General features: G+C 42.9%; 1 protein-coding gene across 2 annotated transcripts in view; it reads right to left on the reverse strand.

Moving 5' to 3' along the window:
• ACVR1 (activin A receptor type 1) overlaps positions 1 to 12,904 on the reverse strand; it is a 133,339-nt gene extending 120,435 nt beyond the window's left edge. For both annotated transcript variants that reach the window (XM_053918688.1, XM_053918687.1), the window contains exon 1: positions 12,574 to 12,904. The gene's annotated coding sequence lies outside the window, so the exon portion shown is untranslated. The remainder of the gene's footprint in view (positions 1 to 12,573) is intronic.
• Positions 12,905 to 13,189: the final 285 nt, after the last annotated feature.

The raw sequence follows: 13,189 nt of genomic DNA on the forward strand, positions 1-13,189 counted from the left end.
TTAATTCTGAAGCAGATATAAAACCTGTCACACTATAGAGATACAATACATTTTACTCAAGAGGAGAAAAGGCCATGGTATTGTAATACATCATTGTAGGTAAGGTGACCACCTTTAATACTGAAAGGGTAAAATACATTATGATGGTGACATAATCTTCCAATATTTACTTTGCTCGTTTGTAGTTAAAGATTTCTCTTCAAAATTATGCATGACCCACAGCCCAGAGATGTCAGCTATTAATATTTTGGTATTCTCTCCCATGGGTCTTTGTGTTTCTCTATATCCCTATGTGTACAACAACAAATCTGGATGGACTTGTACTATGTTTCATGTTTATGTTTATGGAATTATACTATGAAACTACACATAATTTATGTATATAAAATTGTACTATTTCAGTGTCCTGCTTTGTCTACAGAATGTTGTTCTGTGAACTTCCCATGGTCATTCATTCATTCCGAAAATTTCTGCATGCCTACTAGGGATAGGCAGCACACCAGGCACAGGACACAGACACAACCAACCAACCAAATGTTTTCTCTGTCCTTGGAGTTTACCGACAGGTACTTCTGGCAGTGTGTATGGGAGTATATGCATGGTATCTAAAAGAAGAACGAACCTAACTTGATGAAAATGCCAACAAAAGTCTCTTTGAGAAGGTAACTTTAAGGTGAGATCTGTCCCTGAAAATTCATCTAAAATAATGTTTCTGATTATATAATGTTCTGCTATAAATATGTAACACATACGAAAGTTTTATATATATATATGTTATTGTAGAAAATTTGTTTCCTTTTTTTGCTACTCTACAGCTAAATGAATAAATTTGTATACTTACAAAGCTTTAGTAAGTGTTGTTTTTTTTTCCTTAAGAGTAACCAAGAACTCAAAATCTTTTCCAGGAAAATTACACTTACATTAGCAGCCCCAAATTTCCAAGTCCTTCAAATGAAAAAAAAAAAAAACCCAGGATGTTGCTTAATTTGGGGGGACCAAGTCTCATGAAAAAAATGCAGTACAGGGAATAAACATAAATTTTATATTAAATTTTATTTACTTGAGTTTGAATTTTTAAATACATCTCATTTGGTAACCACCAGGCAATCTAACCAGTTTATTAAATTATACCAGGTAAATACCTCAAATTTTCCAATAGTCCCTATTTTGCCTTCTTCATATTAAAAATACTTTGAAAGATCAAAAGCTAACCATTTTGGTCTACTCCAAAGTCATAAATAAAATGTTGCTGTTTCTTTTTTTTAAGCTATTATAAAAATACACCTTTTCCCCTAAGTCTAACCCTCCATTCCCTCTACTCTTGATCAACAATAAAATGCTGACTATGAGTTTCCTGGTCACGAAATACCCACTTGCCACTCATCCTACTAGAAAGAAAAAAAAGAGAATCAGCCATATAAAGCTCTGCTCTTAACCTAAAGCACAAACCAGACCGAGTGCTTTAAAACTATCAAAGTAAAGCTGTGGTTAGCAAGCCTTCTGAAGCCCATGGCTCCTCACAAACTCAAAAACTCAAAACTTACAAGGGAAAAAAATCATCAAGCTCTATTTACTGAAAGGACCAAATAGATGGGAGAGTGAAAGAAATCAACAAATTATTAAATTTTAGAAATAGCTGAGTCTATGCCCTCCTTGACAGGTAAGGGGAAAAAATATATGACAAAGAAAAAGTTTAAGAAAGTGACGTGCCTGGGCCACCAAACCAGTTTACCCCAGAGATCAAACCAGTGCTTGTGCCTTCTCGTTTCCATGACGCCACACTGCTGCATTAATACAATCCAAAAACCCAATTCATGGTACAAAATGAGAGTTTAATTTAAAATCCAAATACTCTTTAATTCAGCAATTCCAATCTCAGTATTTATCCCCTAGATATACAAGAGACAGACAGATAGGTCTACATATATAACATCTCTATATAAATCAGCAAATAGGTATAGTAGCACATATAAGAATCGCCACTTCAATATTGTAACGTATAATATTACCTACAATAACAAGTAAAAGAATAAATTATTATACTGCCACACAATGGAATCCCTTTTAAAAGAATAAGGAAATTCTGTTTATACTGATAGGAAAAAATGTCCCAGATACACTGTTACGTGAAAACAGCCAGGCACAGAACTGAAAGGTGTACAGTATGATACAATATGTACAGGAAAAACACATTAGTATATGTTTGTAAATGCAAAGAGCATCACAGCAAAAATACACAATTATTTTTGGTGATTTTTTTATAGGAAGGCGAAGTAAAACATTGGAAAACAAAAGTTACCTTTCATTACGTACCCTTCCTATCTTTCAAATCTTGTATTGAACACATGTAACATAATATAAATATCATTTCTAAAACATAAAATATAATGAAAATAAATATATGATTTTAAGAAAAAACTACAGGAACACATGTTAACATGCACATGTAATGAAATAAAGCTATCTATGAATTATAAATAAAAACACCGATTCAAATTTTTTTTAAAAAGTTGTATGGTCCCCCAAGAAAGACCAACGTTGAAGACGAAAGTACCCAAGAACAAATGAAAAGCCCTCCTGGAAGCTTTCCATGCCCAACAGCCACATCTGGGAAGGATTCGCTCCACCTGTGAGAATGTCCTAAAACAATAAGTCCTTTAGGGATCAAAATAGAACCCAGTGGAAGAAGGGGAGCAACTGGCGTGGACCTTGCTGATTAAGTAACAATGAGCTGGAGAGGATCCCAAACAAGCAGGCCAAGATAAGGGAAAAAAAAATCATCTGAATTTTAAAAGGACATTCCATTCTAAACTAGCTAAAGGCAAAATAAGTACCAGGCAGTCACTCTAGCATATTTCCCCCCCTAGGGGCCACAGCAACCACTTTGTCTACCAGCTGGGATACAAAAACACATTGTTGTCAGAACCCCCTTCACCTAAGTAGGTAAGGCTCTGAAATAGGCATACACGTAAGTTACAGGTGCCATCCATCAAACAGGATACCTGTCTTTGATTCTGTAAGCAGATGTTTATCAGTTCCCACGTTCAAAAGTGGAAGACTGTTATTGTACTCCTTCATTAGGATAAACATTTGATTATTTGCAAGACAGGGCATTTGACCTAAAAAAGTCAATAAGAGACTTTGAACTGTTTGTAGCTGGTTCATTTTATCATTTTATCATTCACTCCTTCCCATTTCCAAAAGGGACCTTTCCCCCAGATCCAATGGCCCAATATGGCCTTTTTTTTCATCCTCTCTCACAGATCTAATGGCCAGTACAAAGCCACAGCTCCAATCCTTATCACTAGGGTTCCAGTGCCATATTTTCCACTCCTCCCTAGACTCAGTAAGCCCTCTTCTTTGTCCTTGTTCCACCAGAATCTCAAACTCAACACCATGCCCTATCTCAAACCAGCTGCTCCTAACAACCTCCCATTTTTGGAGGGGTTTTTGGTTTTTTGGTTTTGGGGGATCAATACCATTCTCCCAGTCACCCAGGTTCTACAGTCAGATACATTTGCTCCCCACCCATCCCTCCCTCTCTTTGCTAAAATAATTTATTCATCCTATGGCTTCTCCAGCCCAAGGCCAAAACCCTAATTGCACATACTCTCTTGTGATCTTAGCTGCTGGGCATCCACCCTCACCACTAGACTAATCATCTGTAAACGACAGAAGGCTACAGGACAGGAGTCTCAAACTCATTTGCCTATAGGGACAATGCAGTTAGGATACAGGAGGAGACAGGCTAGGAATGGCTGGGGGTGGGGGGGGGGGGGGGAGGAAGGAATGTTGGACCTCAGGCCTCAGGTCTGGGAGAAAACAGGAATGAGCTGGGGCTGTGGCAAACACAGTGTACATGTCCCCTCACCCAGAGTCCGAGTCCCTTCACACAGATGTAATTACAAGGAGCTCTGGCAGGTTCCTGCAGGAATATGGGCCTGGGGCTGCCAGAACTTTCAATTTTGCAGAGCAGGTAGAAATTTGGACTTTTTGTGGTAAACTACCCCATACTTAAGTGTTGGCAACATTTCAAAAATAAAAGTTTTAAATGCATGATGAAACAGGACACAACTATGAGGTATAGTCAGCTCAGGGACCACCAGTTCCCAGCCTTGCTACAGAGCATGATGACTTGGGAATGGACGGGCTGGGTCCTAAGTTCAGATGTGTGGCCTGAGACATTTTCCATCACCCTCTGAGTCTCAGTTTCTCCTTCTGTAAAACCAGCATAGTAAGAGTAGATACCTCAAGGAATAGGTGTGAGCATTAAATGGAGATTGCAAGGGGCATGGCTGGAGCCTCCTTCACGTGTTATTATCTGAGAGCTGCTATTTTTAGAAACAAGCCTAAAGCCTTTTAGCCTGGCATTCAAAATAAATTCTAATTTGGCCATAAATCTCCCTTTCTAAGCTTTCTTTTACAGTGCTCACTTTAAGGTACTCTACACAGTCCTGTTACATCACAAAGGACTTTTAACTTCCAGGAGTTACCATATATGCTTGGCCAAAAAAAAGGGGGGGGGAGGGTGGGCAATCTAACCACTTAAATAGTATTGGCCACTATACTCAGCATACTTTGGCCCTGGAGTTAGTGCAAAATCAATCTGCTGTTCCTTCCAGTTTTCTCACATCTTGATGCCTCTCCAAGAAGCTACACCTCAAGGCACTGTGTCTGATTCTAGTGATTAAAAATATGTGCAACTACATTTTGTACAACTTGGCTCCTATTCAAAAGCCAACTACTCATATTTACTTGCCCCATTCCCTGGTTTTGGAATGCTGCCTATTCCACAACCTACACACATATAGATAACTCCCAAAATGATAACATCAAAATGTTACCTCTTTCCAAGGCCAACCAACAGCCACTTCCTCAAAGGTGCTGGCTGATCTTTATCTCTGTATCTTGTGACCAAGATACTCAGCGTTCTGCCACTTACAGTTAGATGTGTGATTCTTCAATCCCTTCCTTACTCATGTGCACCTTAAGTTCAACTCAGTTTTCCTGAACCTGATAAATGCTAACTACGGGAAGGACAAGAAGGGGAAAACATGAAGGGGCAGTGAGTGGCAAGACAGGGAAACCTTAGTGAGGACAAGGACAATGATGACTGCTGCCACCAATTCAGCTCTTGTTTGCATCTTTGAATGCAAAGAGCTGTCCCCTACTAACCTCATTTTGCCTGTCTGAACAACAGGTGTATGGGGTCATCTTTCCCACCTTTTGGTGCACTCGACCTACACGGGCATTCCTGCTGTCCCCTTATTACTGGAAGTCACCATCCTATTCAAATACAATCTTAATAAACAGGGAGCTAAGGGGCTCCTGCCACTAGCTGAAATTAATTAGCCCCACCTTTGATGCTGACTGGGATCAAGATGCAGATGAACTCTTGGAGCTGGTCCAAAGCACATAAGTCACTTTAATCTGATTTGGAGAAACAAACAAAGACCCCTACACTGAAAAAAGAACAATGAGGGTAAGGGGACAGTAGGGGAGCAGAGGGGGGTGGACCCTCTGTAGCATGACTGAGACTCATACAAAAAGAAAAACAAAATTTTCATCCAGATTAGCAACTGTTCAATAAAAAAAAAAAAAAATTAAGGCTCATTTCCACAATACCTAGAATAGTTGGGGTTTTTTTCATACTGCTGGTTAGAACCCATTAGCGAGTTGCCAAATCAATTTAGTAGAGACCAAAAAACTTTTTAATAAAAACTGAATAGAAATGAGGAAGCACTGCAACACAAAACTTGCAATGCAGCTTTATTTTTAACACGCATGTACTCAGTCGTTACGTAAAATGGATTGCCGAGGGTCAAAAATGTTTTTAAAACACTGAAATCAAACGTTCGTATGGAATCTCGGGAGACTGAGATTTTCCATTTCTTAAGGGGTCAGACTCACAAAGTCAGAGAATATTTGTTCTTGCCACCTGTTGTGCACAACAGTTCAGTTCTCCAAATTCAAAAACGCATATAAAAAATACCGTTTGGCACACGCGTCCCTTACCATTTTCCTTATTCCCAAAAGAAGGTCAGGGTCACTTTAGATAAATACCTATTACTTTTCTTCCTACATATACTTCTATTTGGTCCAAGTCCCAGACATCAAGTTACAAGTCCAGAAGCTCCAGCTTTCGTGGTGGTATTTCCTTATAAGCATTAACATACCACTTAAGGGGAGTGAACAAGCACGTCGTATTTTCACCCAGAGTAAAACAGCATTCGTTAACAGCTCCAAGAGTGGCGATTCAGAACTTGGTGTAAAGTATCTCCTCAGTCCAGCCCCTCTACACCAGAAATACTTTTTCTCAAGTTCCTTTCATGGCACATCCTTCTCAGTACTCTCTCTCCTCACCAAGTATCATCCCATACCTGACACCCAATTTGCCCAAGACCACCCCTACCTTCCTTTAAATATATCTCATCAAAGTCAAGGTTATTTTTTAGAACTTCAATCAATAATTTTTCCATAACTGGCTTAAAAACAAACGCTAAAGCAATCTTATTTTCAATGGCATCTGTGCTGCAGGGTGGCTAGCAAAGGCCCATCCATCCTGGCTTCCACAGAAGAGCAAGGCACCCGGCCATCCAGTATTCAAGGGGAAAAGATCTAGGTTATATGCCCACTCAAATCAGCCCTTAAGACCTATCAAAAGAGGAGTTTACTTTGGATCCCAACCATTTCCAAAGAGGTCATCCACAGTCCATCCCTCACATGAGTTCTAGCTACCACACTGTTTTCACTGTCAACTGTTTGAGAACATGTGCAACACAAGAAAGGCAGCAAAAAAAAGTCAATTCACCAGGTGTTTAAGTCCCAGCCCTGCACGGTACTGCAGGATTGCTTGCTCTGTGGGATATGAAACATAGTTGGGACATTCTCCCTAATAAAGAAAGTACCATCCTTAAACTCAGGAAACACATATAGAGAGAGATGGTTGTTGAATTCTCTAAGTTACAATTACATTGTTTAAAAGGGAGGTATAAAAAAAGTTTCTTCTACCTAGAGTGTCTTTCGTCACTGCTTTCCAAACTCCTCCTCAAGGACTTCTGTGTCTGGTACCATCTCCTCTGAGACTGATTCCCTGGAGGATTGGGTTCCTTCGCTTCCCCTAACGTGCAAGCATCCATTTATTCTCTCCACAATTAAAAAACGATTTACTGACTGTGTGGTCTAGGCCAGGCGTTGTGTTAGGCGCGAAAGATATACAAAAGATAAATAAGACTCAGTCCTTGTCCTCAAGGAGCCCAGTGAGAGAATTTAAAAGGTTTTAAATTGGTGAAGGGGAATGAATTGTGTGGAGCAAATAAATGGAGAAATAAATAACCTGAAGTCCTTGCCCTCAAAGAGATCAATCAAGTCCCAGAATAAGTAGAGAAGATGATAAAATGTTAGAGAAATGTCAAAAGGCATAATCCTGGAAGCAGTTTTGCTTGCAATGAGATTATTCTGAGCCCTGAAGAATTTGGCTCTCCCCAAAAGTGGGGGGAAGGGCAACACAGAGGAACAGAACAGTCCAGGCTTGACCTTGTGATGAGAGACCTGAACTCTTGGAAACACATCAGGACCTGTGCTAAATGGACCACTGACCTTGCCCCATGCTCCCCAAAAAAACAACTTCACACAATTCAGAAAGACTAAAATTGAAAGTCACTTTCCCAGTCACAGAAATAAACACCAAATACCCAGAGCAAACAATGAAGCAACCGTAGTGGGGAAAGTGGAATGTTGGTCGGGGACTAAAACCCCAAAATCAAACAAGTGAGTGGTGGTGGCTCTGGAAAACAAAGCTCTCATGGATCCCAGAAGAGTCTTTAGACATATAAACAAGCTCAGATTCCCACAAATGCATATAACACAAGAATATTATTCAACTGTGCAGTCTGTTTGAATATTGGAGGCAGAAGGAGTATTTGTTTTAACTTTAAAAAGAAAGCTGCTGGGTCTCTTATTAATTTTTGAGGGTGTAAGTTCAAGCAAAACTACATCCCATCTGAACCAAAGGCCATGATGTGCCAACCACACCGACTGGATGAAGCTCTCTCAAAAGGAGTCTTTAATTTGAACGCCCTCTCCCACAGCCAAACCCTGGTTTGGAACTTCTGATTCCTAAACGAGCGTGGCAAGCAAGAGCAGTCTATGGCCAACTGCTAAAACAGAAGAGGTAAACCTTCCACTTGGTTCTTCTGAGAGCTGGAACTGGCCACAGAAACAAAGTTTTCACTTCAAGAGATCAAAGGCGGCATTTTGTACCAGGAAACGCAATTCAAATCCTCATTTCCAGGAATAAAGCCACAGTGCCCAATACTTGCTGTGGGAAAATAAAACAGGAGACTATGTGAACTCCAATTAAAATCGCCGATGGCTGTATTTCCCAGCCTCACCGGTTTAACGCTGTTAACATTTTACCCAGGCTGTGCTTTAACGTAAATACAGGCTCCCAGGTCGGGACAGCCACACTTACCCCTGGGTAAAAGCGAAAGCATTTGAACACTTCGTGACAGCATTCTTTGCCCCATCCGGATGGAGCACTTGATGTATAAGACAAGGTGATGCTGAGAAGTGCCAGCTCTCCGGAAACCGCAGTCAGGAGAAGCAGCCCTGTAGCCCATGCTATTATTTTAATCACAATACAGGAATCCCCAGCTTCTCAAAGTTCAAGTTACGCCACTTCACTTTTACGAAAGACCTACATTAGTATCTGGTTTTGTTTTTTTCTTTAGTATCTGTTTTTACTACCAGAAAGAAACCTGCAGAGCATTTTTGCTTTTATGGAAAAAAGCCCAAAAGGAAAATAGCACTTGCTTTTCAGGGAGTCCCTATGGAGGCAGCAGCACCCCGAGCGGCGAAGAGTGGCACCACCAAGTTCAAGCTGCCGTAGCTCTGAATCGTGTGTGAGCATCTGTGCCTTATCACCATTTATTTTGTGCATTCCTGCTTTTTTGTGTATGTTAATGTTATTTTGGGTTTTATGTGTTATTTGGTATGATTTAGTAGGTTATTTTGGGGGTCTGGGAATGCTCAAAAATTTTTCCATATAAATGAATGGTAATTGCTTTTCACTTTATGCCATTTCAGCTCACAAAAGCTTTCACAGAAATGCTCTAATTCGGATAGCCGGGAAAACCTGTATCAGAAATGAGAGTGGAAGCGGCAGAAAACAGAGGAGGGGATATACCTCAATCTTACTTGGGTTGACAACAGTCATCTTTGCTTTAAATTGTCACCTAGGATCTTGTCAATCAGCCATTTGTTCCTGTGCGCCTACTTCAAACAGGCGCCAAGCTAACTCAGAATAGTGCAGTGAAATAGTCCCTAAGTAATCATCATGTTAACGGTTATGTGTTTAATTTTATCTTTTTTACAAAAATTATGTATTGCGTGTGTAGGTGATAAAATCTAAAAAAATTGGCACCTGAACCCCAAAACCAGAATGTCACCAATATGTATCATCCACCTACCTCCTCCACCCTCATCCCCGCATCCCAGCAAAGCACTCGCCCTAACATACACACACTAGGTAATTACTATCCTGAATTTGGGGTTTTAATAGAAGTACGAATGCATCTTTATAATTACCTCCTATACCTAACAAGTGACTTGTCTTTCTAAATATGGCAATGATATATTGTTTCCTCTTAAAAGCTGATGTCTTTAAAAAGATGATTGTTGCTTTTTAAAAAAACTTCTAATAGACTAACTGAGACTTAGCTTTGGTAAACTCATGAAGACAGTGTATGAATGAATGAAATTTGGAAAACGCTGGAGAAAGTAGCAAGAGCATGGGTTCCAGAATCCCACAGACTCCCAATTCAAATCCCCGCTACCCCGTTGACTAGCTCTACAACTCTGGGCACTCAACTTTAACAAGCCTCAATTTCTTATCGCAAAGAAGTAAAAAACTAATAAAGCATATGGTTGTTATAAAGTGTAGTGAAAAAGTGCATGTAAAGAAAGAGCTAAGCACTGTGCCTGGTACATATCCAGCCTTCCTCCACCATTCATCATATCGGTCATCAAGTTCACTCAAACAGTAACAAAAGGTTTTGCCACTATCAACAGTTTACTTCTCCCTAAATCCTAACAAGTTGTGCGTTGATGTCTTCACGTAAAAATCCATCGGGACGTAGGGATCCAACAGCAGAACAAGCACAGAGGACAGTTCCCAGGTCCCAGCTCCTCTTTGTCTAAAGCCCCTTATACGTGCACTGATTCCATCTTCACCTCAAGATCCCGAAGAGCAGGATCGTTTTTCTATTTTCTTGGTTCCTCCCTCTCCCGGCAGCCTCCACTACTCAATCCAACTTACCTGGAAGCCTATTCTGATCATCGCAAGACTAGTTCAGTGCAATCGAGGGTGAGACAGAGACCTAGTGTGTATTTACTGAGTCAATCAGGTATCTGTTCCATGGACAGGTGCAAAAATTTGGAAAATCACTGCTTTGGAAAAAAATCATCACAATGCTATTAATGGAATTAAGTTCCTCACTTTTGCAATTAAATACAGGCATACCTCATTTTATTGTACTTCGCTGTATTGTGTTTCAGAGGCATTACGTTTTTTACAAAGTGAATGCAAGACCCTCCACCTCCACTGTTCTGCAATATTCCCTTTATTGTGATGGTCTGGAAAAGCACTTGAAATACTTCTGAGGCACGCCTGTAATTACACTCCTGAATGCGGCATACTCCTCCATCTTTACTTCATATCCTTACTGTTCTTTTAAATTACTTGGAGATAACGTGAAACTTGTTGGACCCGAATGATCTCTCTTCCAAGGTACAAAAGTTGTAGAACTACTACCTTATCAAGTTTAGGCATTTCAAGTAAAATTTACCTCTACTACTAGAAAAAGAGAGCATGAACCTAAACTATACCCATCCCAGCCCTTGAGTTTTGCCATCTCTCCAGAGTTTACTGCAGCATCATTCACCGCCTTTGAGTAATTTGCATGAGGAGTTAACAGTAAAATGCTATTATCCAACACACAATTCCATCAACTCAAGGCCTACACACTTCAGCTTCAACAGACTTCGACTTCTTTAATTACAGGACAGAAAACAAATACAACCGAATTTTTTTTTAGAAGTGATTCGGAGTCAGAAGCCTGGTGATCCAGGTCTTGTCCAGGCCTAAGATAACTTCCTGACCCGAGTCCCTATCAGAAAAACGGGTGAGGCCCATATTTCATACTTAAGCATACTGTAAAGCTAGATGGCAAGCCCAGCGTCTGAGGTCAGCACAAGTCTAGTGTCTGCTGGCTGCCCAACCCTGGGCCCCTGGCCAGCCACCCACCTCCAGAGACAAGTGCCAGGACATACTATAGTGTTTCCATTTAAGGCCCGCCACTTGGATCAGACCGTCTCTGAAATTTCTTACCACCTTTCCAGGAAGAAATTTGGGGGAAGAAAGGGAGGTGCTGTCTCTTTTTTTTGCCACCACCTTCCCCTGGGCTGTCAGAGCAGTCTTCATCTCTGGACAGGGTTCTTTAAAACCACTGGGTTATGTCTCAATTTGAGGCGTCTTTTCAAAAACATACTAAAAATGCCTTAGATCTGCCCTTTTTCTCATCATGTAACTCCCATCTCACACACTTCAAAAAAGAAAAGAAAGCCCAATAAAATTACTAAGTCCATTTTATTACTTTGCTTCCTCTCTCCAAAAGCCAAATTAAGCACAACTTTTTAACCTGGGCGTTTCTTCCACTACCAAAAGGAATGTTTTCTTCCCTAAGTAGCTTCCTCTACAGCTTCTCTCCCATGCAAGGAGCGTTCGAACCTCCAGGGAAAAGGGGGTGGGGGTGAGAGACGTATCTGGCACAAACTGGACAGAGCTGAGCCAGTCTAGAAGCAGACGGAAGTTAGTGAATCCGGCGGCCCCAGAGGCCCACGTCTCTCCCCAGCGCGCCAAGGGTTCTAGCCTCACTGTTTTGGTTACAGTGTTGAAGGAAGGGTTTTAAACTTGGCAAAGTAGCGTGCAACATCTGTAACCACATTTGCCTTCTGGGGATCGGAAGATGAATCCCACATTCCTGGCTTTGAAGCTTTTTGAAACTGCAGCTAGGAAGAACGGAGGGAGGGAGGGAGTTGAGCAGAGTTTATTGGCTGTCTCTCCAGCAGAAAATTCTTCTTGGAAGAGATGGATATTTGGAGGGTGGGGGTGTTTCACCCATCCTTTACTTCCTACCAAGCTCGCTAGGAAGGTGAGCCCCTTGGCCGGGCTGCCAGATCAATTTACAAGTCACAGGCGCACATCCTTAAGGAGTTCATTACATACATATACATACACACAGACACACACTGCAAACCAAAGACCCCCATTCCGTGCCTCTGCCCTCTCCGACATCCCACAAGCAGTTCAGGCCCAAGGCAAGACAGTTTTGCTCCGTGGCTGCTTCCCCCACCGAGAGTGGATCGAGCTTGGGGGAGAAAAGAATGAAAGCGAGGGGGAGGCACTGCAGACGCCCACCCTCCCACCCCCAATCCCTGTCTCTACTCCCGCTAGGCTCCCTCCTCCTTCGATCCACCCGGCCCCGGCAGGCGCGGCCAGCGACCTGCCCTCACCTCTAGTCCCGCCACGGCCGGGGGCTGAGCCCGGGGAGGCGGAGTGCGAGCCAGCCGGGCGCTGCAGGTCGGCGCGGCGCGGGGCGGGGCGGTGCAGCCGGCGAGGGAGCCCGGAACTCTGCGGGGCCGGGAACCGGCGGCCGGCCCCCCGGCGGCGGCGGATGCGGCGGAGCGGTGCGCGGGGCCGAGGGCTCTGCAGCCCGCGGACCGGCGCGGCTGGCCGAGGAGCAGGCTGGCAACGGCAGCGGCAGCAGCGGCAGCCACCCGGGGGAGAGCGCTGAGGGAGGGAGGAGAGGCGGGGTGAAGTGGAGGAGGTGGAGAAGGAAGGGGAGGAGGGCGGGCGGAATAAACTTCCCGAGGCGCGGCGGCACGGGCGGGGAGGACGGCCGCAGGCGGGGCGGGCCGGCCGGGTGGGGGCTTGCCCGGGCGTCGGTGGGGGAGACGGTCACAGAGAGTAGGAAAGTTCCCCCGGCGCGGAGGGGGAGGCTGCCGCGGCGGCAGCGGCTGCAAAGAGCAGGAGCCGGAGCGGGAGGAGGAGGAGAAGGAAGTGGCTACGGAGCGCTCGGCCAATGAGTGTCTGGAGCTGTGATTAACCAGGCAGCAACACATCATTTCC

Source organism: Desmodus rotundus, chromosome 2 (genome assembly GCF_022682495.2).
Source record: "Desmodus rotundus isolate HL8 chromosome 2, HLdesRot8A.1, whole genome shotgun sequence".
Lineage (NCBI taxonomy): Eukaryota > Metazoa > Chordata > Mammalia > Chiroptera > Phyllostomidae > Desmodus > Desmodus rotundus.